At 41.5% G+C, this 27,348-nt stretch overlaps 1 long non-coding RNA gene across 2 annotated transcripts; it reads left to right on the top strand.

Annotated features, from left to right (window-relative positions):
- Positions 1–114: 114 nt before the first annotated feature.
- Positions 115–19,644, top strand: LOC113479617. Of its 2 annotated transcripts, none has more exons than XR_003398317.1 (3): positions 115–3,593; positions 3,717–7,340; positions 7,834–19,644. It is a non-coding gene; the product is annotated as an uncharacterized LOC113479617 (long non-coding RNA). The 2 variants fall into 2 exon arrangements; XR_003398316.1 differs by having other exon boundaries at positions 115–7,340; positions 7,834–7,904; positions 14,637–19,644.
- Positions 19,645–27,348: the final 7,704 nt, after the last annotated feature.

Genomic DNA, 27,348 nt, shown 5'->3' with positions numbered 1-27,348 from the left:
GGGGCGGGAGCGGCGCCCGCTGAGGCGAGTCTGTGGAAGGAGCTGGGGGGTGGGGGGCCGGTTTGGAAAGGGCCGCTGGTCGCGATTGCGAGGGCAGGTGGGTGCTGTGCATGGCGGGGCTGGGATGGGGGTGGTGTTTGGAGAGGTAGGCAGCCGTGTGTGGTGGAGGAAGCCGGGGTGGCTCCGGTGGCCCTCGGGGTGCTGTCCCTTGCGCCTTCGGGGAAGAGGGGTCCCTGGCGGGGTCTGTATCTGCTGAGGTGTTCGGCCTGTGCCTCGGATGAAGTATAGAGAGCGGTTTGAAGAGCAAGGCTGAGCTCTTGGCCTGGCCTTGGTGAGGGAGGCCCTCAGCAGGGAGCAGGCTGGGAAGTGGCCTTGTCAGACACCAGGCGACAGCCTGTGTTTGCTGATTTGGGGCTCTTTTTAAGGGTTGTGGCTTCTGTCTGATAGCGACGCTAATAGCGCTTGGCTGTCATAGATACGTTGCTTAGTGTGACCAGCAGGTGGAGTTTTGCTCCCGCCTAAAGGCAGTTGTCCTCAGTATGACCATGGAGACATAAATCAACCTTGAAAAAGCTGAGAGTGGATGAGGTGGTGTAAGACCTCTCAGCATGGTATGGGAGCAGTCAAGCTAACTTGCTTCCCAGTTTTTCACCTGTGCTTGCTGTCTAGTGTTGGCATGGGTTAGCCAGCTGTCTAGGTGCTGTCTGAGTTCAGCATGCCTTCTGACTGGTGTGTAGGAGGTAGGCTAGATTTTGAGCAGCGAGTTGTAGACTTTCTATACTGAATATCATCCCTGCTTGTGCTTGTCTTTGTGCTGGGGAATGGGAAATGAGCCATTCACCAAATGAGAGACTAATTAAATCTCACTTAGACTTAAGGAGACTGAAGTTAAATAACATGTGGAAGATCTCTGGTCAAAACTGGAAAGGAAGATATTCAAAGTATTGCATGGTTTGTGAAATAACACCATTTCTAGTTACAGCTGATTCCTGTTAAATAAAGTATTACTTCAAGAAGATACTCCATTAAAAGAGTTGTAAAGAGTTTTGCAGGCTCGCTGGAAGTCTTGGCTAAAGTCCGGTAGTAGTGGTGTAGCTCATGAAAAAAGGGGGTTACAAGTTTTTATTTTATACTTTGGCTCCTCCTGGAGGTAAGTAAAATGCATTTGCTCAGGATATTTCCTCAGTAACTACACAGCTATAGTAGTCTGTTAGCCCCAGGATACACTTGAAAGGTAGAGGAAGGATATCATGAAATGTTTTGTGATGCAGTTACTTAACCTGAACCTTTCATCCTCTCAAGATTTGTTGATGTTACAGCAGTGTGTGCCATTCTTCTCTCTCTTTAAATACAGCTCCCTCCAGTTAAAGAATTTGAACCAGTTGCTTGCCTTCCTGTAAAATGTGCAGTGTCCTGGGTCAGGAGGTGCTTCTCCCCACCCCCAGCTTGTCCAGTTTTGCATGTTAATCACTGAAGAAAAGGAGTGGAGAGAGTGTAATGCTCTGTTGCTGCTATAACTTTCAGTAATAGTTTCGTATGTCTGAAAAATTCTGGATTACAGGTACAGCCCCTTCTTTTCTACTTCTGTTTCTTTACACAGATACCTTTAGATTAGGTGTGCTGTAGGTGGGGAAAAAAGGGGCAGTGACGTGATGCCTTCTGTCACAACAGTTGCCCACTGTAGACTTTTAAGTCTGTGCTCATCTGTGCAGCTGATGCCAAGCAACAATGGTAAGTATTGCAGTGGAATAATGGGGCAGCTTGGTTCTCTTTTCTATAACTGGCAGAAAACATGGATGCGAAATCTTCCATCTGAGATGATCTGCTGACCTAATGATGTTATACTTTGTTTTTTAAACTGGTTAGAAGCAATTGGTTTCACCGGCACCGATTCTCTCTTCCTCCCTTTCCCCATTGTGTCCTCTGGGGAGGAGATAAGGATGCATCCTGCTTTACAGATAACTTTATTTCATTGTTGATACCATGTTTATCTGAACATGTAGATGCCACAGATGTCTCAGCTAAGAGTTGCTGTATCATACTGAAATGTAGAAAAGTTACAGAAAAAAGGAAATACGGAAACAAGGCAAATGAATGCCTGATGCAAGAGACAAGTAAACTAGTTCTCTGTGTGTGTAGTTCACTTTGTCATTTTAGAGTGTGTCTCATATATCAGTGTATGATCACAACTTGTCAGAAATGTTAATGGTGAAACCTGTGTTATATGTCTCAGGCTTGGATACTCAGTTCACCTGAAAGCACTAATGTCCAAGCTTCTTCTGACCTAACAGGTCTTAACTGCAAGATCCACAAGAAGCTTACAGTCCTGTTGCAGAGATAAGTTGTCTCAGCATTTCATATGAGAAGACATAAGCTGATGATAGATTTGAAAGCCTGCCTTTGGTGTTTCTTAAATACACGGTTAAACTCTGTTTCAGTACTGTTTAATGAAAAGTTATTCCAGTGTCTGTATGTCCTGAGCCTGTGATGCTTAGATTTTGTACTGGGCTACTATGCTGATACCCTACACTGCAGAAACTACGGGTTGTCTTTTTCCTAAAGTGATTTTGGTCACTGTGGACTCAGGTAAGCAACCATCCAGTGTCCTGAGGACCAGAAGAAGCACTTGGAGGACCCTGCAGGATGGATGTAGAAGATAAGGATAAGTATGAATGTGTGATGCCTTTGTTCAAAGAAGAAATTGCTTAATCGAAGTCCATATGTAGTAACCTGGCTTCATATCTCGGCTTTTATTCTGACAAGTTCTTGCTTTTAATGAGAACTTCAAGGATTGGGATGCTCTAAATTGAGCCTGCACTGGATAGCACACCAAAACCAACTCTACAGCCTGCATGAGAAATACACGGATTTATGAGACTAAGTATGCAAATATGCTATAACATAACTTTTAAGGTGTCTTACTCTGGTGTCATGGTGTCAACATCCATGTCAGTGCAGCAGAGAGGACTGGCAGGATGTTGGGGTTGTCTCAGTTCTTGCAAATCGTCAGGCCTACATAATTCCTAGTATGCAAATTAGCCAGATGAAAGGATTTTCATACGCGCTCAAGCAGGGACTGCAGTATGGTTTGTAAGGGTGGTTGATAGGATCTATGCTAGTCTTGGCACATAATTTTTGTTTTACAATCCCCTTTTCTTAATTATCCCAGCTGTAAAGTTTAGTTGTCCACAGTCCCCTTGGAGGAAGGAGGAGAGTTTAAGTGTCACTGACCAACTGTTTGCTTCAAAGCCAATGGGGGAAGGGTGTAAACTCTTTAACATCAAAGTTATTGCTCAGATTCTGGAGGCTGATGAAGCTGCTGTGAAAGGTTTTTTTGTTTGTCTTCCATGGACGTAACAACTATTTCCCAAAGAGTCTGGAACTGCAATGTGAAAGGTAAGAGAGTTAATTGAGCTGAATATAATAGGTAAGTACTTCTATATTGTGTTACAGTTTCCTAGTATCTTACTGATAACTACAGAAAAATACATTGTGTTGTCTTTTTTGTTCTCAAACAGGAAGAGCTTGAAGAAACAGCTAAGAGTGGAAGGCTTCTGTTCCTTATTAAGTGTTCTCGATGAAATTGTGGGAAGGTAGCTGTGAAAGCAATTTCTGGAAGAACCTAGTATTTCTGCATAGCCAGAAAAGTTTGTAAAGCATCTCTGAAAATAATTCTAGTGACTAATTATAAAGTGTTAATTTATTTTATCTTTCAGTACAAGAAGAGTGCTCTAAGAGCAGTGGACAACCTCTTCAGGCAGCACAGACATGCTCTTCAACTGAGACATGGCAGCAGTTCAATGGCAGTTACACAACACAAAAGGGTGTGGAGGTTACTGCAAGTCCCAGGGTTCATAAGAACTGGTATCTGAAAAAACTCACTTTAGAGAGAAAAAAAAATTGGTTCCTTCCACAACTTTTAACTCTCTTGAATTTTAAGTGACAACTCATCTGATACTGAAACAGGAAATTACTTTTACTGTAGGTGCTGGAGAAGGGCATCAGAATAGTGGACTTAAAAGTGCTAGTCAGGGCACTGTCATGGGCTTTGGAAGAACTGCAGGTAGTTTGAGTACAAGAGACTCCAGTTGTGGGAAGCTCCTTTTTGAGAAGGCACCCTAGCAGAGGGGGAAACCTGCTCAACAGAGGAGACTCAAAAGTTGTGTATGTTCTGCAGCTGTTTCTTGGATACATACAGCTATCTCAAGGTGGGATGGCCTAAGATGACCACTGACGAGAGCATATATGCAACTATCCAAAACCACCTAAGCAGCTTCAGTTTTTGTTGAATTAAGTATTTCCTGATTTAAAAATAATAGTTTTGTTTGGTTCACCTAACTCACGCAGAGCTGTTTGGCTGATTGCAGCACTTCTCTGAGGATAAGAAACCTTCCCCACCCATGGGTTGCTGGAGACTGGCACACAAACATGACTCAGATGGGCTCCAGGGCTGAGGGTAAATCCTTTGGTTGCCCGTGTTCCAGTTGTACACACCAGGTGCACCTAAGCATTTCCATGTTGAGCAAGAGAACACGGGCTGTGCTGTTTAAGGTGAGCTTTGTGTGCACAGCCCTCTTCAGCACAGAAGTAAAACCCTGTATTGCATAAAGCAGGTAGGGGTATCATGTGGTTACACTCTGCACCTCGTTCGCCGCTAATCCTGGAAAGGTCCCTTTTTGTTGTGTAAGTGGTAAAACTGAGTCAGTAACATACTGCTCAGCCAATGTGCACATCTGTTGCAGACAAGCAGTCTGTGAGCTGACATCCTCAAGCATGGTACTAGCTCTTAAAAAAAAAAAAAACAAAAAACAGGGAATTTGTTGGAAGGGTCAACATAAACTACTGAAATTAACAGCCCGCTAAAAATATCTTTGTGGCTATAATATGTTTTGACAAATGATTAATGGTGTGACAAAGGCAATGTGAACATTCCGTTATGGCAGACTTCCAACACTTGTCTTGTTTTCGTAAAGTTTGTAGGGGAAAAGAGTTGGAGAATGTGCAAGCCATAGCCAGAGGTAAAAAATTAATTTTAACTGGAATTTTGTGAAATTGTGCACCATTATTTTCTAAGGAAGTCCTGCAACTAAATTGATCATGCTAGTGTTCTCAGGTTCTCCATCTATTTGGATGCAGTGGTGCAAAATATATGTTGCTTCCTATATGATTCAGCTTAAAATAGAAGTTTTGGCAGTGTGAGTACCTAAACGACAGTATTGCACACAAACCACTTCCTTTTGGGTAAGTAATGCTGCACTGTGGAAAAAGCACAACTCCAGTGAGAGCGTCATTTGATAGTATCTCCTGTGCTGGAATTTCTTGGATTTTCTCTCTTCCTTGCCTTGGACTCTGTTGTTTACCCACACTTTTAGCTTTTCTGTACATTATTGCTCTTACCTACCACCCTATTATTTGTTTGTTTTTTGCTGTTTCTCTGCAAATACCTCTTCTTGGAAAACTGGGAACAACTATCTTAGGTTCCTGGCCAAGTTTCCACTCACATGGTTTCACTTGCTCAGTTCTGTCATGCAGTATCCTAAGGATATAATTTAGTGGACTGCTGGTAAGCAGCTAACCTTTATGTCTTGGCCCCAGTCCACATAGGTCAGGTTTACACAAGCCTGCTTCCTCAGGATGAATTCAGTGGCTACTCTTACAGCCTCTGGTTTACTGTTGCACGACTTTATGAAAAAAACAGCGTTACACTGCTCTTGCAGACTTAAGAAAGGACATGCTAGGATTGATCGCTTTACCTACTGATTTGCACGACCCAGAATCTTACAAGTCTTTTCTGCGCACAGAAGTGCTCAAGGTGAGAAAGATACTTTTTTCATGTCTTAATAGGTCTGACGCTGCAATATAGGAGAGGCTTTTCAAAACAACATAGAGGTGAGAAGATGGCTATTTATCTTGCTCAAAGTAGAGTCTTTTCCTCAGGTTCTGGATTCATGCACGTAAGAGTTTTGTATGCAGTAGAACCTTTTTGGGCATGCATTCCTGGGAGGTGTATTACCTGAGCTGCCTGCTTTAAGCTGTCAGAAAATACAGTTGCATGATGCAGCAGCTGTGGTGACATTGGAGTTTGGCATTATATTTCGCCTCTTGGGCTTCCTGTGCCACAGTACACCATTCTCTTTCATGCCAACACAACTATCTGGCGCAGCATGGTGAGCTATCGGTGTCTTAATCGGGGTGTTAGCGGACACTCCCTGCCCTATGTATGCTTTTTTTATGGCTCCAGGTGGAAGCAGAGGAGGTTTGCAGTTGTGCGGCTTTCTAAAACCTGGATCAGGTTAATGAGCTGGTTTAGAGCATTTGCAATATGGCCAGGTGCACAGCAGAAGTCAGAAATTCTTGGTCTTGTTGCTGAAGCCTCGGTCTCTAAATCGTGCATCTAAGGCTGCAGTTTATTTTGTGGGGGAGGAGCAGCAGCAGCAGGGTGTCCCTTGTGCACATTGATGCTTTTGTTAACCATGTTTTTCCACTTTTGTTCTCAGGACCCAGCCAAATGTTTTGCTGCGTGTAGCTGCCTGACCAGGCAGCAGCAGTTTGAGAAACCCTGATGTCTGTAAGCAGCACTGGTGATTGCTAGGTGTGGTCCAGACAAATCCCAGCGGGAGAAGCAAGCTGGAATAAAATGTGGAGGAGTTTTCAGTTAGGGGGGGTTTCACTGTCACAGAGAGTACTGATACATTCTCCTATGATGGAACTAATTACAGTTAGGGCATTATATGTTACCCCTGCACTCACAGCCAAATATCCCTTTTTATATTTAATGGCAGAGTAGATCAAAAAAAAAAAAAAAAAAAAAAAAGGGTACTAAAATGTTTCACATATGTTAGATTAAAAGCCCAATCTCAGTTTTCCACGTCAGTGTTTTTGCAGTGCTCCTGATATGAGTGAAGTCAGCTTTGCTACCATGAACTCTTCACAATGCAAATACGATTAGCAGCCTCCATTCTGATAGTGGTGAAGTCTTCGATGAGGATGATGTGGTGGCAGCAGTTTCATAGTGACATGTGCAGTGGCTTGCTCTGCTTTAGCAAATGTCAGCTAAAATAGTAATTGCATCCCCTAAGAGATTACTGCTGTTTACTTCTCATTTGTTTTTCCAGAAAGGTTGAGGGAGATGCAGTCCTCAGGTGAACTGGCAGGAGGGTGTTGCACAGCGAAGTGGGTCCTACATCTCACCAGGGATGAAGGGCAGTCATGATTTACTAGCTCCTATCATGAGATCCATTTAGGTGTCTGCAAGTTCCTGACCACTAAAAGCTCCCTCATCTCCAGGGTAGATTGTGACTGGAGCAACCGCTGTCCCAGTGCTACCTCCTGGAAAACAAGTGGGTGAAGAAAGAGTTTATTTTAGTAGGTCTAATGAAAAGAAATGAATTTGCTTACTCTTCATTATAAGTAATGAATATTTTTAATTTATACAATATAAATATTTTAATAGTGTAAATGTATTTATAAATACATACCTGGGAATATATATGTATCTTAAAATGTATATATTTAAATACATTTGCATACATTATATTCCTACATTAACAATTTATTATATATATAAAAATATTAAATCTATATTTTATAAAATATAAATTAAGCCAGGGCAATCAGAAAAATAGAGGAGCTCTGTGTTGCCAGCAGACTCCTGGGATGGAGTAGCTGTTCCCTCTTGAGACCAGATCCAACATAACGGTCTGGTCCCCAACAAATATGGTTGATCTCCAAGGTCTTTTCCAACTTAGATGATTCTGTGAAATACAGTTTGTGCGAATTCTCTTGTTCTGTTAAAATTTCTTATCATATTTGTCTCAAACTCTCATCCTTAAGAAGGTTATTTGGCTGTGGATTACCCTTGTCATGAGTACTGAATCATGTGACATGCTTGGCCACGGAAGCAGGTATGTGTGGGGTCTCTCACAAGTTTCTGTCAACACTTAAGTGTTGTGGCTCTCCAGAATGGATGACATTGCTGCCATTCATTCTGAGTGGCATTGCAGCCTCATTCACATGGGTTTGACAGTATCTCAAATATCTTAGCCTTTTGCTATAGTCAGTTCTCTGTTATCTGAAGGTAAATATAGGTACGAGTCATGACAGCCAAGATCCTGGGTTTGGAATACGCCTGCCTCTCTAGCATTCAGTCATGCTCTCGGGTGTGGGTGGACCTGCTTCCTGGGTACAGCTGACTTAGCAGTGTTACTCTTCCGAAAGGAAACATGCACCCTGAACTTTCGCTGTGCTATGGTAGTACTTCATGTGCACAACCTCCAGGTGACGTTCACCTCTGGGATGCAAAGGGATGGCTACCCCAGTCTCCCTGAATTTACTACTGGGCAGTGACACAGCGGGGCATGCAAGGCATTACTTTGCTCATGTCCACTATCCACAAATGGCATTTTGTTTTGGTCACCATTGTTTTTTTCTAGCTAATACAGGTGTTAAGAGAGGTTTTGCCAACACACGGGCTTTCCAAGCTTTGTTTTCTTTCCTTTTCTGTAGTGTCTCCTTGTCACCCATACCTAGTACATCACACTCAGTGTTCAATCTGTAGTTTATGCCCTGATGTGTGTGAGAAACCCTAGGATAATTCCCTGTTTGTTCAGCTGTGTGGAGCTGGTAATTCTGTTGACTGCAAAATTCCAACTATTGCATCCCATCATTATAAAGCAGAAAAAAAAGCTTGGAGGAAAGAGCTCCCTCCTTTCCTTCTTACTTATTGGGTTGTCCAGAACAGCCCCGAAGCTGGTGCAGGGGTCTGATCAGATGCTGCCCTCCATCCCTCCCCTGCCCTGGGTGGTGGAACAGCAGCACTGTATGGTGGAGGTGGTGAGGGGCCATCAGTCTCAAGAGGTGCTGTCTTCTGCCTTTGTCCCTTTCTGTCCTCATAGCTTCTGTGCCCCCTTCCTGAAGCTCATTCCCATTCTTGTTTGAAAACAGCTGCTCTAATACGGCCCTTTAGCACAAGCAGTCTTTAGATACAGAAGGTCTGGATGTGTCTTGGTGTGCCATCAGATGAACTTTTTTCATGTCCTTTATGTAGTGTGTAACAAAGGGGATGTTGTGTACAAGGTGCAAGAAATCTGTGGAGTCTTGAGTGTGACCTCTGCAAAATTTCACAAAGCACCTTATGTGTCTTGGTCTTCTCTTTAGTGGTACCAGGATCAAATATTCTTTCATGGCCCTATCATGGTAATCTTGCATTAGGGTTCTGAAATCCTCTGCTAAGTAAGAAGACCCCAATGAGTTCACAGTGTGAAAGTGGCTCTACACTTTTTCCAAGGGTCCTGCAGAGCAGATATTGATGGGAAGAACATGTTTGACCTGTTTCCATTTTTTTAGCAGATGTTTCAGCCCCAGAGAATCCCTACATGTTCCATGTAACTTAATTACATTTTCCATTTTCTACAAATATGAACATTTTTATGCAAAGGCATTTAAGTGGCATTTCTGTCATGTTTTACATTACAGCTGCATGTATCTGCATTAGATAAGTCAGGAATATATGAATAACAAATGTTAAAATTGGGTCATAAATCGCAAGAGTTACTGAGCTCAAACTTCAGAAGACCTAGATCCTCTCCTAGTACATTCATTGGGCAAATAATTTATACCTCGGGACCATGTGTTGCACTGGAAGACATCTTTTAGTATCTGCTGCTAATCCAGCATCTCTTATCTCTGGGACAAAATATTTCCTCTAGTTCCCACTGAATCTTGGGAGAGGGGGAGGGGGAAGAGATCTAGTAGCACTTAAAAGGTAGATGAGAAGTGCTGTTCATGTGCTGAGTTTCATATTTTTAACCCTTGCATTTTAAAAACTTAAAGTAGCACCTTCCATTTCCTAAACTGATGACACCTGAGGCTAAATAGATCTCTACAGCCAGTTGCCTCAAATACATCAAAGACAGAAATGCTGTTTTACAGGTACCCAGTGAAGATGCAGAACCATGGTATTGCTGGGAACCAACCAGTTGCGACAATACAATAGTGCCAAATTTTGTCAGCAGGCTGAGCAAGTTCATCCCTTCTTACAATATTATGCCTACAGTGTTCTGTCTAAAAACTATTATCCCTTAGAAAACTAGTTGACAACATTTTAAAGAGGAGAATCAAATACTTCACAGTACCTCTGTAGGGTTCTCCCCATTTTAATGCACTAATAAGTGTGGCCAACTACCACTATCCCAAAAAAAGATTTTATTGGAAGCCATCTGTAGATAAGATGTAACTTCTTTAAATAGTTTTAACTACTCATCTGTTTCCATAGTCTGTGGCATCATTGGATATGTTCACGTTTCTAAGTCTTAAGGTGTAAAGTGGTCTTGTGTTGCTTCTTTAGAAAACAGTAAAAATCATAAAGGAAGCCCTGATTTTTCAGAACATGAACATTAAATTTTATTTTAAACAAAATGAAAGCATGCATGTGCTTATACAGTCAACGTTCAGGCAGGGTTTGTGGTTTACTAGCCCATCTGTTTTGCCTACAAAGCAGCGAAGAGAACATGGATCGTGTTAGCAGTCAAATCTTTCCCTTTGTGTCTTCTCCCCTATCACAGTCTCCTCTGGATGCAGCTGGGCTGGATGCAGCTGCAAGGGGAGTGAGGGAATGGCAGTTAACTGCAGACCCACTGGCACCCTGTACTGCTAACGGGCAGAGAGGGGGTCTGGGTCCCTCCAGCTCCCCATCACTCGATCACACCTCTGAGTCTTCAGGGTAGCCAAATACTACATGGTGCTGCAAGATGCACCGCAGAGGTGTTGATCTCTGCTAGCTTTGAAATGAGAGGCTGCTCTAGCTGCCAGTCCACTGTACTTGTGGGTCTCTACCAGCAGAGGGTGGCTGTAAGACCATTTATACATTGCATTAAACAATTTACAGGCTGAATATTGAGCATGGTGGCCTTAGTGCTTCCTTTATTTCCTAATCCTCCATTTATCTTCAGTTAGTAATTATAAGAAATTAAGCATTTAATAGATTTTCATTTGAGGTTTTCCTCTCTGTTTATTTTATTTTGTCGTTATTCTTCCAGATGAGAATAACCAAACATAATTAAATTTACAAAATCAGGTTTGGGATAATGTTACTATTGATTGGGAACTATTTCAGTCTGGGACCTAAGTATTTGAAAAATAACTTTGTGAAAAGCTGTCAGTGTTCTAGCATTTATTAGGGATTGAAACTTAAGACACTGATAGTGAATGGAATTCATCTTGCTGAACTTCAGAGACCTAACAGGTGCCCATTCTGTGCTTAGGCTTTCCTTAGACTCTGTGGAGAGGACTGCACACATCCCAAGGCTGATTTCAGTACCCCTTATCCTAATGTAGGTATCTAAGGTTACAGAACACAAGCTAGCAGGAGCCTGATCCCAAACTCATTCAGAGTCCCACTGTGTGTGACAGTTAATTGTGTAACTGTTATGCAGGAAGGGGCTCAATTCTCATGCTTGTGTTTCAGGGAGACTAATTTATCTCTTGAGATGTCTGTTCCTTTCTGTTGACTACAGAGGGTGCAGAGGTTAGGCTAGCTCAGAGTTAAACCTGCACATCTAACTAAGACACATCTTACCCACTGTATCTACAGGGTGGTGTTACTATTATTCGGTAATACTCTGCATCCTCTTTAGAGGTCTGTAGACACTTAACAGATTTTATGGATCTGATTTCACATCCAGTGGCATAAAGTATGACAGTTACTTGCGTAATTAGTAGATAGTCATTAACTTTTCTGAAATCAGTGGAATTCCACATGGGAGCAATTGCACAAGATAAGTAGTTCAGGCTGTTGTTGACTGCAGATCTGTTAGGGAGCTGTTCATAATAAAAGGTAGTAGTAAGTGATGATGGCAAATTTATCATGTTCTAATATATAGTGATATATATTCTGTGCTAGATGTTCTGTTGAGAATTTGCCTACACATATTTAAGTAGTTTTAAAGGTTTGAACGAGTCAAAAATTCCTGTCTTTAATTTCAGTTTATTTACCACTCTGAACCTGTTTTCAAAACTGAATTCCTATCTGAAGTTCTTTAATTTTGAAAAACCTGAGTACCAGCAGCCTTCATTTTTAACTATTTCAGAAGTATAGCACAGATGAGGCTTTGGTACTTCTAGAGTAGGTAACATTCCTCTCTGCAGAAATAGAGCAACCTAGTGACCAATTCAAGCAAAAGACTGAAGAGGCATCTTCCATAATGGCTACAAACAGCAGATAAACTCTGGCTTTCCCTTCCACAAAACAGGCAATACTAAACACACACATGAGTAGGATTGGCATCCTCCTCTTCTGCAGGGATCAAGCCTTTTGAACCAGTTTCCAAAACTGTATTCACGGTGCAAGAATGGTGTTTGATGTATTTGAACACAGAGAAATGTCATGGGAATGATAAAAGGATTAGAGGAATAGGGTCAGGAGGATAAGACAAGGTTATTGTAGATACAGGAGTGTATTCATGACACCAGCATATGCTGTACCTCTTCCAGAGCAGTCTCCAGTCTCCACCGGACTGCATAGAGCTTTCTGCAAGATTTAAGTGTGTCTAGCAATTGCGTTCTGCTCGAGGTTAATATGGAAAATTTTGTGTGTGATTCCTTGTTGTAATGACCTGTTAGTGTACATATGGGCTTTCCAGTTATGGAAATGACCCATGATTTATGAAATAGCCTCTTCCTGTTTGCAGTGATGCAGTGACAATATTGAGTCATCTCTAACCCTTTAGCCTTCCCTGTACAGGCTCCTTGTTGTTTGCTGCCTGTCCCCTAGGATTTGGATTGATGATAGTGGACAACAGGTTTTACTTGAACTAGTCTCAGTTTTATCAGTTTTGGATTAATTACTGCCTTTTCCTAGGGAGAAGGTTTGAGCTACATTACTGTTAATCTGAATTCTAAATTGCTTAAAAAATGAGCTGTGTGTAGTTTGGGTTAAATTAATGAATTCTTGATTTTTGGATTAACTACTTGCATTCACTGCAATCTCTAGGTTTTGATTCCCTAAAGCGAGGTTAAATTATGTTAGCGATTTAGACCTTAACCTTTTCATGGAGGAGGCAAATTCTGGTTTGCTTTTGTTTTTCAGTATGATGACCATCTATACAGAGAGGTTAATTGTGGGAAGATCATGCTCTAATACCATCTTGATAAGAATGGTTTTTTTGCTTTGTTAAATGGAGCCAAGCAAGCTATAAAGAATGTCCTAAAACCATATTTCAGGTCTGTAGTTATCAAGACCAATTTCATTCACATCTGTGGTATTGTATTCATTGATGCCTTTACTCTTACAATCCAGTTCAACTCTTAACAGAGTTTTGGTTCTATCTGCTAAAATGAAGACTTCTATTTCTTTGTGTAGTAACAAAACCCTGCCATCCAAAAGTCTACTTGCCTATGAAAACCTGCCTCAATGGATCACAGTCCCTTATAAAGATCTCTTCTGCCATCTGTACAAACCCTCATGGTTTTGTAGGACTTGCAGTGATTTGTTTGTATGCCTTAACTCTATGCCTTGAGTGAGTCATGGCAATAAATACTCCTGTCTCCAGCTTCTTACAGGGAGCTTCCCACCTGGCATATTGACTTGAAGTGGTTTCTTCCCCAAGAAGAACACTGTTTTGTGTGGCATGCCAAGGCACCTAACTCCCTTCCCATAGCTTAATAAGACCAGGGGCCCAAGAAGTTCTGGTTTCAGCTGGAAGGCAGATACTGCAGTACTCCACCAGATTGTATTTCACTGCCTTTGGGAGTGAGCCCCTAATGCTAAATCTCAGCAGTATGACATCTGACCCTTCAAGGGCTGAAATGTCTGAAAACAGAACATAAGTTCTTCCATCAGGTTCTTACAGTTGGATCCTTTCTCTACATACTATAGCAGGGGCTTAGGTAAAGCAGGTTGGATGCTCTTTCTTATTCAGGGTGGCTTAGTTTAACTTTGAAAACATTGTCTGGCTAAAGAGCTGCATATTCAGCAGCTACACAGTGATGGGTGTGCTGACAAATAGCTGGAAACCACAGAGCTATGTTGTTGTTAATTCCTTTCTGCCAGTGAGACATTCCTGTTCATCTCTTGGACAGTATCATAAGTCACTTATTGGTCTTGCCTGTCACTGGATCCAGATGATACAGTGTGAACTCATGTGTAATCTGTGTGCCAGTTGTAGAGCCATTGTGTCTTCCTAGAACCAAGTCTTTTTTAGATAATATCCCAGAGAGAAAGAGAAAAGAAGATAGAACAAGCTAAATTACATCAGTGAGGTAAAAGAGCCAACAGTTTTCCAGATTTGAAATGCAGTGCCTTTGGATATTGACAATTTGCAGGTGCTTCATCAAGGCACAGAATTTTGCAAAATCTTTGACGAGGAAAATACAGACGTGACATGATGGTTTTTCTTGTGGGACATTTTAATTGCTATGCTCACTGTTCCCAGTGGAATCTTACTTTCAGCAGGGGTTTGTCATCACTTACTTGATTTGGATGAACTTTTACCAAAATCAACAAGGAAGGAATTGACAGGATGGACTTTAGTAACGGAAATTGTGACACGTTTGAAGAGAACACATGCTTGGAGGAGGGGCTATTTCTGTTTCAAAAAGTAGCTTCTTATCAGCAGAACACGCTCTGCTCTTTCCTGCAGATGTCTTGTCTGTGCCTTGCAGCCGTGCTAAAAAGATATTTCATCTTGTGAGAAGGCAAGGGAAAGAGATTTACTATAGTAACAACATCTATGCACATGCTATTTAAACTCCAGTCATTATATTGAGTTGAACTAAGACAAGCATTAAAACCACCTGGGACTGTAATGATTAGAAGTCCTTGCAGTTATTGCAAGATCTGTTTTTCTACTGAATCAATACGTGCTGCAGCTTCTATGATGAAGGAAGTACATGGAAATATCACTCACTGCCTTTCTGTCTACTGGTCATGAGTGGCTCAGGGCAGACATGTCAGTCTTTCAAGACAAATCAACAGTGTAAAACTTGAGTGTATGAAAAATGGCGCTTTTTTTAATACACAAAGGTCAATTTTAAAGCAGTGGAGATGCTAAGCAGTACACGGAGATCTTTCAGAAATCAAACTGAACACAAGTAGTCAGGAGTCCAAGAACTGACTTAAAGCAGTGATGATGCCTTCTGTCCTACTATTTCTACTCCTCACTCTTCCCTGAGACACTGCAACCACAACTGATAGCGTACGCTGTCTTCCCAAACCTAAATATTCACTCACACAGAAGAACATGGGAGGTTTTTTAAAAGCCCCTTGATAACTGGAACAAGAAAACTTAGCTATGAGTGGAATGTCCTTTTATAAAATGCCAAATAGCCTTGTGTTTTTTAAGTCAAAAGCTAACAAGATAAGCTGTGAGCTCTTATTACTTCTTCTTATTCCTTCGCAGTAAAAATCCGCAGTGCTTTAAAAATGCTGAAAACATGACAGCGACTGACAAGAAAAAAAGGGATCTAAGGAGATACTGTGCTGAAGAAATTTTAATTATTTTTATATATAAAAAAATGATACTGATGTAGGTCTTGTGTTTGCAATCTCAGCCAGAATTCAGTGCTAAGTTTTCACAACCGAGACCCTGACACATGCTGCCTTTCACCCTTATGAAAGAACACCTAATTTGGTAAAATCCCAGACTAAGGAGAGAGGTCCTAAGAAATTAAACAGCTGCTTGAACTTTTTAAGTTTTTCTCAGTGAAAGCATGTCTTGTTTTTAGTATGCATGCAGTGTGTGTGTGAGGCTGCTTCCAACATTTTTATTACTAGATCCATGCACTAGTGTATCCCCAAACATATGCTTTGGTTCAAGTTAGGAGTGGGCATGTGACCACATTTCCATTGAATTGAGTATCTATGGTATGGAGTTCATAGGAGTTTTGTAACAGCTGGTAGCTGATCTAACATAAAGTGACAATGGCACAGAGAGAGCAGTAGCTGTAATCACATTAAGCGTGTCAGTGTGAAATCAGTGAAACTTTTAGAGAAATTTTAACTGGCAGCATGAGTAAAAGCTGGATCTACACCTTGGATAGTGGGTTATGGTATATCTGGTCTGATACTAAGGATCCTAATGTTGGATTTACTTTGTCATTAAGCCACAGCCAGAGAGGAGGGTGAACTGTATCTTTTACAATTGCTAAAAATGGAAAGCACTCTGTCACGGGTATGTTCTCAGTGAAAAAAACAGTGCTATTTGAAAACTGCTGTTGGAGATGATTCAACCATCATCTACATGTTAAATCTTCAAAATATTTTGTGTTACTGCATAGTGATAACAAAGAACAATGTGGAACTGCTAACGTATACTAACAGGGAGATTTAAAGAAGATGTGGCACAGGCGTTTTTATAACTGTACTTTGTTGGGCTGAGCATGGGTACAGGTCTTGTCTGCTTGGATCATGTAACTGGCCTAAGACCAAAATATACACTTACTATTCAACAAGCCACCTATGCCCAGCAATGACAGGGTCCTCCAGTGACATGTTAACTATGTCAATAAACTATTAACTAAATAGTAGCTGGGTTTTCTGGTTAAAGGAAAACTAGACCTTCATTAAATTCCATGATAAGGGTAAAAGAAAGAATTACTTCTTTCATTCTGTAATCTGGTTATCTGCTGTGTTAACTTGGTCACTGGATAATTTGAATGTGCTAATCTATTGACTTAACTGAAATTGCAGCCTAAATCATATAAAATGTAGAACATTGCTTTGGTTTTAATCAGTTTGGTGAAACTGTAAGTAAATTAGGTAAGTAATGTGCTTTGTGAGATTCATGTTTGTGCACTCTCCCTTTTTATGCCACCTGTGCATGGGACACAAAATGCGTTCACTTCATTAGACTACAACCTGGGTCACAAACTGAAGGCATACAGAAGCTCTGGTGTGAAATCACCAGCCTCTTGTGTCTGTTTCCAAAGCAACTACCTACATCCCTTACATTACGCGGGCTGTAACATCCCTGATACAAAACCCCATGATAGTTATCTATCTAGCAATAATGTAGCTGTTTATAAATACGCTTACGTGCTAGGGATTTGCTTCTGTGCCTTCCGTCACCTGCGTAAGGCGACACAAGACACACAATTGCCAGAAATATTCACCTGTAATGAACACTTACCTGGATACCCAGCAGGCTGGAAACAAGACAAAGTAGGCAATTGCATGGAGCATCTAACTGACTGCTGCAGGGCAAAGGAGCCACAGCTATTGGGCCTACTCTACCAGGCTGCAGGGGTAGTACCTGTTCTGCTCAGTTTTCTATGCATCCTGTTCCCTGGAACATGATATGTAATAAAACATGCGGGGTGGTGTTTGGCACCAGGGAGGAAGGCTGCCTCTGTCTTGTTTGGATACCGCAGCCATGGCTGGACCCATGGAAGGGGACGACATACTTTCTTTGGCACAGCTAAGCACAATGAGTGGGGTGAACCATTTTAAAAGCAGGATGGGACAGAGAAGCATTTGTAAGAAAGGACCTGTCCCACAAGGAGTTAATTTAGAAACTTTCTGTTCTGCCTCACTTGAAATGTTCTCTATTTTTTTAAAAAAGGTATTCCTTCATGTTTTAACAAAATCTGATTTCTGAAGTTAGGAGCTTTGTGGTTTGGAACATTTATTTCAAGGGAAGACTGAAGGTAGGTCCACCTCAAACATCTGCTGACTCTACCATAGTGCTAATATCATTATATATGTTTATTACCTCCAAAATTAGGACATGCCTGCCTTTAGGTGTCTTGCAGGATTATAATGTGAATTCCTTAGTTAATTGCTGAAAATGTTGTTCCCCCACCCTATGCTTAGTGTATTGATTTGCAAACTTAAACGGCAAGAGTAAATTGCAGAACATAGTGACTTGAATTTAAACCCTTTGTTAAACTTTGGCCTGAAAGCATCAAGTTGCTCTCCTGATCATTCACATTTACACAAGGTGAGTACAGAGGTAAAGCGCAATAAAAGGGCAAGGCAAAGGAGAAAGCTCTGCTGAGGTGCTGTATGAGTCTAACTTGTTGGGCTATATTAATCAGTCTGATTTTTGCCCTTTTAAATGCTCATCCTTTTGCAAAGCTTTCAGCATGGGGCCCTTTATGACAAATGCAGAGCTTGAACAAAGCATATTTCTGTCCTCCTACTTATTTATGTGTTAATGTGTAATTTTTTTCAGTATTTCACATAGTGTAACAAATAGTTACATGTGTACTTCCTTATTCCTGTGATGGAAGCAACGAGGGGGAAAAGGACAAAAGGAGAAGTCAGAATTTCTGCTGACAGGAAGAAAAAGCAGATAAGAATCTAAAAAGATTTTATATGAGCAACCTACTAATGCAGCTGCTTACTGCTGAGTTCTGCTCATCAGTATGCATATATTCTGGTTATCTGCTGTGTTAACTTAGTGACTGGATAATTTGAATCTGCTAATTTATTGACTTAACTGAAATAGCAGCCTAAATCATATAAAATATAAAGCATATCATATATATATATATATATATATATATATATATGGATTATTGAGGATTGGTTTTACTATGGGGCTAGATTCTGGCTCCTTTCACAACAATGAAGTGGTTAATTAGGCATAGAAATACATTCCCTTCACCCTTTGTCTAAATGCCAAGCTACCCAAACATGGTATTACCTCATATAAACCCAACTTGAAGCAAGAACTGATCATTACCAGGCTAGTAACCTGTCCTAATCCCCACCTCACTTGGCACATTCTCCAATTGGTGATTCTCACAGTATATCCCAATTTACCAGCTGCCCCCAGTGTAAAGAGGACAGTTTGTTAGTTCATTACAGATTGTTTATGATTGCCAATATTTACTGTAAGTACTTCTTGGACAAGCGCAGTGCTGTGAACAGACGGGTATTGGGCAGCTGTATGTTCCTACAGCATGCAGATAAACTGTAGTTGGGGTTTTCCCTGCTAGCAACTCAAGCAAATGGATTGTAAAAGCACTTGGGAATTAACCCAGGACTTTTACGATGGTCTTGAAGAAGAACATTTTGAGTACTTCTCTAAACATCCCTGCTTAGGCCAGCCAGTGAATTGTTTTTCTGTGCTGTCTGTGAAGTCCTTAAGAAGGTTACACTTCAGTTTGGCATTACTGGGGGCTCAGCTGGAAAGGCGAGGGCTTTAGGCACCACCAGTATGTAAAGAAGTCATTGTGCTTTTATCACTTTGTCTTGCAGCCTTGGAGAACGGGCTGACAGGCACAGATCTGCTACAGGCCCCTGCGTTCAAGACCATATCCTCTGTCCCCTCCACATCCCTCACATCAACGTGCCACTGTTGCACTGATGTGATGAGCAGGGTGGGCTCAGGCCACGGATGAAAGAAGTGCCTGGTTCACCTGGCCCTTGTGCAGGAGCCCTCAGGTAGGGTCTGCGGAGTGGCGGGGGGAATACTTTCAAGAGCAGCATAAAAGGTGTATGATCATGTCCTTCTGCTTATTCTGCCCCTGTATAAGAAGAAGCTGTGTGTTGTATGCTTAATATTAAATGGACTAGACAGGTCACTTGGTTTCTCTTTAATTCTTTTAATCTTCTTCTTACAAGGTACAAAATAGGCTTAAGTCAAAAACTATTTCTTAATGTAAAGGCTTGAGGGGGGCGGTTGCTCACTTGGCTGTTTTGCTATGGCGACAGCTGTCCGCTAGAAAGACTGGGTTTGCAGAGCACTGATGCCACTCTGCCGAGCAGGTTTATGCCTCCTTACTCAATATCCATAAAGATCTCTGGGAAACAATTACAATCATAGCAGTAGGAAGAGTCAGACTGTATTTAAATCTTCCAGCCCACACAGTAACAGGAAAATCCTGTTTGGAGAATCAGGGAAAAGCTTATTCTGGATAACAAGAGATAATTTGCTGATAATGCTGTTGTCCCCCCACCTTCTATATGGTTACTCTGGTGTAATTGGCTGCAGAATCTGGCCCACTGCCGTTTGGTATTTTTTTTATATTGTTTTACACAGGAGGGCTGACCAGGGTGGGATAAAGATAAATTAGTTTCTTGGAAGCATTTCTGCAGTTGAGCCAGCAACAATTTTATTTAATGACCACACAAACTCAGGTCACTGCAAAAATAATTGTCTTCTGACCCATGCATGCATTTTCTTGTCCAGACTGAAAATTAGAGAAGAAAGAGAGGGTATTGGTAGGGAGATGCATAGCAGTGCAAGGCATCCAGCATGGGAGTGTGAAAAGAGAGGGGGCTGGTTTTAGCACCTACTCAAGGTCCCGTGAGTGTTACTGGAACACAGCTGTGTTAAGTAAGTTATAATGCCATCCTGAGACCAAGTTTCTTCTCAAAAGAAATGCTGGAAACCTTTTGCAATACAGTACACACAAAGATTTTTCACCACAATACAAAGCTATCACTGGGCTAGCAGTGTAAGTTGGATCCCAAAATTGACACTTCTAAGCAAGTGAGAAGAGATTTTCAGTCAGGAATCACATTTCTTCCCAGAAAAATGCCCTGAGGAGCCGTATCAAATTCAATTCCTTCTAATCTAACTGAAGAGCTAGAAAGAAACATACCCCCCTTATCTACTGACTTCGGGGAAAACTACTTTGTATCTCACAGTTGAACCATGCATTTTCTGATGGACAATGTGCTTTTGTTAAAGAAAATATGGAACTTTGCTTTTTTTTTTTTTAATGAATACATATATTTTTTTTAAATCCCTTGCAAATCTTTAATAACATTTCAGTTTTATTTTTTTATTCTGTGGTAAGTAACAACAACATTAGCAATTGGCAACATAAATTTTTCTGAAAAAAAACTCATCGAACCAATCAAATCCTTTTATGGGTAAGAAGCCACTTGGAGAGGGAAAAAAAATCACTGAACATGTCCACTTCAGTAGGGCTTTTGTCTAACATAACAGTCCCATAAGCAAAGCAGCTGTAACTCTTGTAGGGTTGGTGCAAAACTGGTTGTGTAACTGTACTCAGAAAATATTTATCAGTGATTCATGGGCACAACAGAGTTGATGCACCTGCAGGGCCCTGTCTCAGTCTGCTTCCATAAAGACATAAAGGAACAGCTCTTCCTTTTCAGAACTTGGTGTTTGCATTGCATTTTTTAAAAATTGATTTTTACAGTGTTAGATATCAGATGCTTCTCTGCTAATCAGATCCTCACTCACTGTGAGCAGGCAGTTGTGCAGGCTGTAAATTCATTATGAAAAACACTTCCAGCATTTCTAGTGTGTTAATGTAAGGTGTGTAACTTTAATATTGTCAATAAAAAGCAGAATCTAATGGGTTTGGTCTTTGGAACTAACAAATTAAGGACCAGCCATCTTCAGTTCCTTCAATCTGAAGCAGATAAAAAGTTATTTGTAAGCATTTGGAAAATAGCAAGGACAGGACTAGCAGCTACTATGGATTCATCAGGTAGAGATTATATCAAGTAGAAACCGCAATCAATTTCTTTCTATGATAGGCTAAAAAGTCTCATAAATAAGCAAGAAGCAGTAGATATCAGATATATGGACTTTAGTGAAATTTTTGTCTCATGGCGCATTCTCATAAACAAACTAGCTGAAACTCCTACAGGGTCAGTACCAATCTGTTTTCATAAATTTTCAACTCAGAAAGGTGACTACAGGGGACTATCCTACTTTGTTAAATGCTTTCACTAACAGTGCAGATGATGGAATAGAAAATACATGTATGAAATTTGCCGATAGTGCAAAACTGTGGAGGCTGTAGCTGTAATGGAGGATAGGATTCAAATTCAAAACAAACATGACAATCAGAGTGATGTTTTGAGGGCTACAAGTCAATGAGGACCAGTGGAAAGTCATACACTTAAGGCATAAATGATCAGGTGCACAGATACAAGCTGAGATGGAGCTGGTCAGCAGTTGGTTTTCCCAAACGGATCTGGGAAGTAAAACGGATCATAACATACCTTCCACCATCTGTCATGCCCTGCAACTGCTTTCTGTGGCAGAAATGGCAGTTGCGTGGATATGGCTGGAATAGGTCCTTACCCTGACGTGGATCCATGTGCTGTCACTGTTCAGAGTAGAGACCATGACCAGAAGTCTAGAGCTTTTCAGTCTCTTTATAGTTTACTCCACAGAGTTGGCAGGCTAGAAATATTTCTAAAAAGGGACCGAGGAAAAGCAGATACATTCTCCCACGCCAACTTCAAAATATTGAGTAAGCTGGTGCAATGCACAGAAGTGTCAAAAAATACAGAATGTCCTGTAGCCAGCTGTGATGGGGACAGGGGAGGCAGGAGGGGCTGTAATTCAGGTGGCAGTTCCCAGTACAGTGATCTGGCACCCACGAACTCCAGCAGATGCAGTTGACCACTAAAGAAGACAAATGACATGTAAGTGCTAAAGGACTTTTTATTTTTACATGGATTACATACCATAGAGTGTACTTCCTGTAAGACCACACTGTAACACAACAAAAAGGTCAGTCCATGACTTGAGCAGAGGCCAGACTAGCTGCAGTCACGTTAAACACAAATACAACCTAAATACTGTTTAATTACATGGAATTTACTCACAAAGTTCTTAGGCAAGTGGATGAGAACTTGGCTTGCTGCTGCAGACTCCCATCTATCCCATATTCTTTGACATTTACCCCATACTTATTGATGGCCATCCCATAGTCATTGACATCCATCCCATATTCATTGAAAATAATTGTAAAATGGGATGTTGTTGCACAAGGAAGAGTTGAACTCCCAGATCTGAACAGCAGAAGCATGGTTGAGGGGGGAATGGAATCAATACTGGACTGATAGTTTGTATAGATGGGAAAAGTCAGAGTGAGAAGGTTTTACAACTCATACAGAGGGAATCCTTTTGAATTTATCTGTAGAAGAAGTATTTCAGTAGTTACACAGCTTAATGTGATGTTTTAACAAGTAGTTCCAGCACCGTGCATAAACAGAGCCTAAATGTTGTGAGTCCTTCACCGCTGCGGTTACCCAGTGATACCTGTGCCAACAGCTGCTGCTACCTGCAGGTAGGGAAGACCAAACAAATCTGAAACACCGGGCAATCTTTTCCAGGTTAATTCCACAGTGTTACATGACCATGCTTTATCAGTCAGAAAGCCAGCTGCCTCCTTGGCGGCTGTACTGCAGTGAGGGACAACTGGTGGAGTGTGATGAGATATATTAGGAGTGGGTTTAGTTAAATGAAGAGTCTGTCCTGTTATCTTTCTGAAAAACAGTTGGCAGACAGGCTTACTGGTATTGCCTCTCTCCAAATAAGTATTAGGCTCTGAAGCAAAATGTTTTGAAAATATAATATACTTAAATAAACATGTCTTTAACTCCCTAGAGATGAGTTCCAGCTAATCACAGCTGCTTTCCCTTGAGCCACCAGCCTGCTTGTAGGGAAGGCATGGAGAGCAGGCCAGCAAAAATGTGAATTATTTATGTTCCTGCTGAAAGCATGAGTCTTGTCACTAGAGCCTTGCTTGATTGGAGCTGCAGAGACAGTTTCTGTAGCAACTCGGAACCTTGCCCAGCAAAATGTCACCCAGTTACAGGTAACAGAGAACAGTAATGAACATCTGCCTGGGTAGCTGAAGATGACACGGAAGTACCAGAGTAAAATATATCTGGGTTTTGAGTCCTTCAGTTTCCAAAGACCCACCAAGATGTCATTTCAGAAGGTGAGTTGGTGGCATGTCAGCTCAGGTACCGGTAACTATCTTGCCATGACAGCACGGGGTTTTGAATGATTACACAGACCTTTGTGGGAACTCAGCACCAGGAGCACAAGCTGCTGCGCTCAGGCTCTTACCGGCAGCCCAGCTAGTTAGAGTCAGTGTACTAAAGACTTGGTTCCTGAAAGCCTACTGCCACATCTTTGAGTGTTATAGCCACATACTAAATATTGGGTTTGAGAATATTGTCCAAAATATCGAGGGATCTGGTTTTTATGCCATGGTATTTAGTGTAGATTGACAAAGGCAAGAATATGTGAGTTCAAGAGTTTCTTCCCTATCTAACCTTAGCCTTTGATCCTGGCTCATTGCTGTTCATAGTCTCTCTGCCTTCCTGTAAAGATGAACCCATCACAGTGAAAATGTTACAGAAATTACAAGCTGTCAGGACCATCATGCAAAGCTCTGAAGGGCAATATAGGTTAGTACATTTGTCTAGATAGGCTGAACATATTTTTCAGTATGTCAGTATTTGAATTTTTTCTAATTATCAACCTATCAAATGATCTTTTACTAAATATATTCAGCTTGTCTTAAGATTCTGAGGCTGTGAAACCCAAACCATATTAGAAAAGTTACAATATGCAGATTTTCATAAGTAGAAATGTTAGTAGATGGTTCCTTCATTATGCATCTTCAGTTCAGCCCTATTCACCACTAGACACTTGAAGAGTAAACTGCAATTTTTTGTGCTTTCCTGAGCCTGTAATTCCAGTGTTTCCTACATTTCAACCTTATGAACAAAACTGGGCTCTCTGCATTCGGAGTAATCTAGGTGCTTAGCTCTAAACAGGAGGTAATCCAGCTGTAGAAGGCTTACAGTTATTTGGTCAAAGGTCACCAAGGTACAACTCTAAATGTGAATAAAAGTGAGGGACCTGCATGAGACCCATGTAGCCTAGACAAGGAGTCTGACTGGCAAACAACAGAGGACTGGTTTATATTTAGAAATTTGCTGATTTAACAATAGCAGGACCATAACAACATTCACCAATCAATACAGTTTTGCTGGAGAAAACCTGCAGATGTAGTTTCAGTGGCAAAACATCCTTTGCAGTTCTGACATAAGCAATACAGAGTTATTAAAGCAATTTAAATTGGACCCCATCTTTAGGAGGGTTTACCAGCTATTCCACTGTGGCTGTGTTGGCAAACTTTCTAGTCAAGGCTGTTCTACAAATCAGCTACTGAAGAGTGCAAGGCTGATGACAGCAGAGCTGCTTTGGAGGCTTGACAAGAGTGTAAAGCTTTTCACCCTTTGGGAGGCCCACAGCGAAACACTGTCTGCTTCCTTCAGCGAATCTGGGCTGGAGAACAAAGGGCTTAAGCTCATATACAGAGGGATAATTTACATCTCATTAAACCAATATTTAAAAATCTACACTGTGTTTGTTTCTTTCATGTCTGTGTTTTTCTTTTCCAAACATGTCAAAAAGGATGCATTTCTTTAAAGGAATTTTATTAAACTTCTCAAGAAAATTCAGCTCAAGCATAAACACAAGTTGGAGTATTTTCAAGTACAACTACAGATGTTTTGGAATGTAATAAATTCTTGAAAGACTTCTTACCTGATATATTTTCTCATGTAGTACTATAATTTCACAACTATTCAGCAAAACTTCTTTAAATATCAGTTGCTGGTGATGCTCAAGTCAAGTGTGTTACATGTAGGTCTAGTCTAGAGCCCTTTTAGTGGGTTTTATACCAGCAAAACCCCTATCTGCATCTGTTAAAAAAACACGACAAACTTTGACAGCTATGTCAACTGGGATAAGAAGCAGTAGGACAGAGCTGTACCAGAAATGTTTCTAACTAACCATTTCAGCAAAGCTATGCTTTTGATAGGGGGTGGTTTCAGGAACACATGTATGAAGTATGCTTTTGCAGGCAGAGATAAAACCATGCTCCGCACATATTGCCTGTACAACACAACTCCTGTAATAATAACTTTTCATTAGAGACCCCAAGAAGAGACTCAACGGGCATTTCTATGCCAATCTTAATGAGCTGTTTCAAGAATTGCTTAGAGCACAGAGTGTTCCCACAACTCATCAGCGTGGGGGCCTCACGGGCAACTTCTCGCTAACAGCCTGTAGGCCTTGCTGAGGCACTACTGGCTTTATATGAAGACTAGTAAAGACAAACTAACAATATACTAAAATACTGGATCTGCTCAGGCACGTAGGGTGTACTCAGTCTCAGGGAGCCGGGTGTGTTTTGGAGGGTAGCAAACTACTTCGCCTCGCATCAGGCTTGGTCCTTTGCTGATTAGTAAACAACAAATCTGGTTTTGAGGGTGTCCTTGGACCACATGACATCCTCATGAAGGCAGTTTTGCTCGTATTATTTGTTTTGCTCCTGTAATTAGTATGAACAAGCATTCTAACTTATGAATATGGTAGTACCAGGAGGAGGTAGATTTCCCCACCCCCACATTTTTCCCCTAGGAACAGAACAATATCTACTGGTTTTGCCAAATAAACTGGGTTTACACTATGGCTTGATTCCCGGTACGTAATTAATATTCTTCATGGACAGCGTGTCTTCAAATAGCTGGCTAATATTTACACTGAGAAAAAGTCTTGCAGTCCCAGCTTCGGTTGGCCGGAGACAGAAACTTTAGTTTCATTTTCTTATCTTGCGGTGACACACTGTAAAGGCAAAGTGGTGTGTACAAAGTATGGCATTTCAAGGCTTACAGGAACAAACATAAATATACAATTCAACAGGCAAATAAAAGATGCCATTGTATTTCCCCTCTCCTCTTCCCTGCTTTGAAGGTCACATTTTTCAGAAAGGGAATACAACTGTGAACATAGATACTAAATTACATTCTTATGCAGAAAAAATGGCAAACAGCAGTTTTTACTGGAAACTTGCCAGATCTCCATTTTTGCTATCTTTCTGCTATATTTGCAAAATATGTGTGTGTGTGTGTGAAAGTTTTATATATATAATTTGCATTTTTAAAAGTGATCCCACAGAATGTGTTTTTCAAAACGTATTTTAATGAAGCATTCACCCATGGATTACTTTCAAATGCCGACAGCTCTCCAGAGTTAATAGGTAATATGCAGCAGGGGGAAGGAATGGCTGTACCTTAAAATGCTTTGCAAGCAAGTTAACTTCCAAGAGGTACCTTTGGGCAAATCTCATCACCAAGAGCAGATTCTGTTACTTTTGACTTTACTAGCACTCTCCTACTAGCGTAGTAAAATGAAGAAACGCTGCTTGTGGCTTCATTTAGTGGGGCTGCGACCTGGAGCCACTGGTGTGAGGGAGGATCAGTTAAAGGTGAAAGACAATGGGTATCGGGGAAGAGGGGAGGCCAGGGTTGCTGCCTCCTACCCCTGCCGGGACACATGAATTCCTGTCAGGTAGGGAAAATCCTGTGCCCTGGATCAACTGGCACCCAGCCGGGCGCTGGCAGCCCCGGGTCACGCCGGCCCTGCCGGCCCCTGTGGCACAGCCACCCTGGAAGGGCACACGGCTGCGCTTCGCTGCCAGGTCCACATGAGTGCTGCGGCCTGTCCTGGTACGAGTCGCTTCGCTGGAGCGAGTGGCTCCCCCGGTGCCCAGGGCCGCTCCCGGCCGGCCTGTGCGAGGCGCGAAGGCCGCAGCCGCCCGCCGGAC

The sequence above is a fragment of the Athene cunicularia genome (assembly GCF_003259725.1).
Source record: "Athene cunicularia isolate RWA chromosome 1 unlocalized genomic scaffold, athCun1 chr1_part1, whole genome shotgun sequence".
NCBI lineage: Eukaryota > Metazoa > Chordata > Aves > Strigiformes > Strigidae > Athene > Athene cunicularia.
The sequence above is the reverse complement of the archived record's forward strand: the minus strand, read 5'-3'. Positions and strand labels throughout refer to the sequence as shown.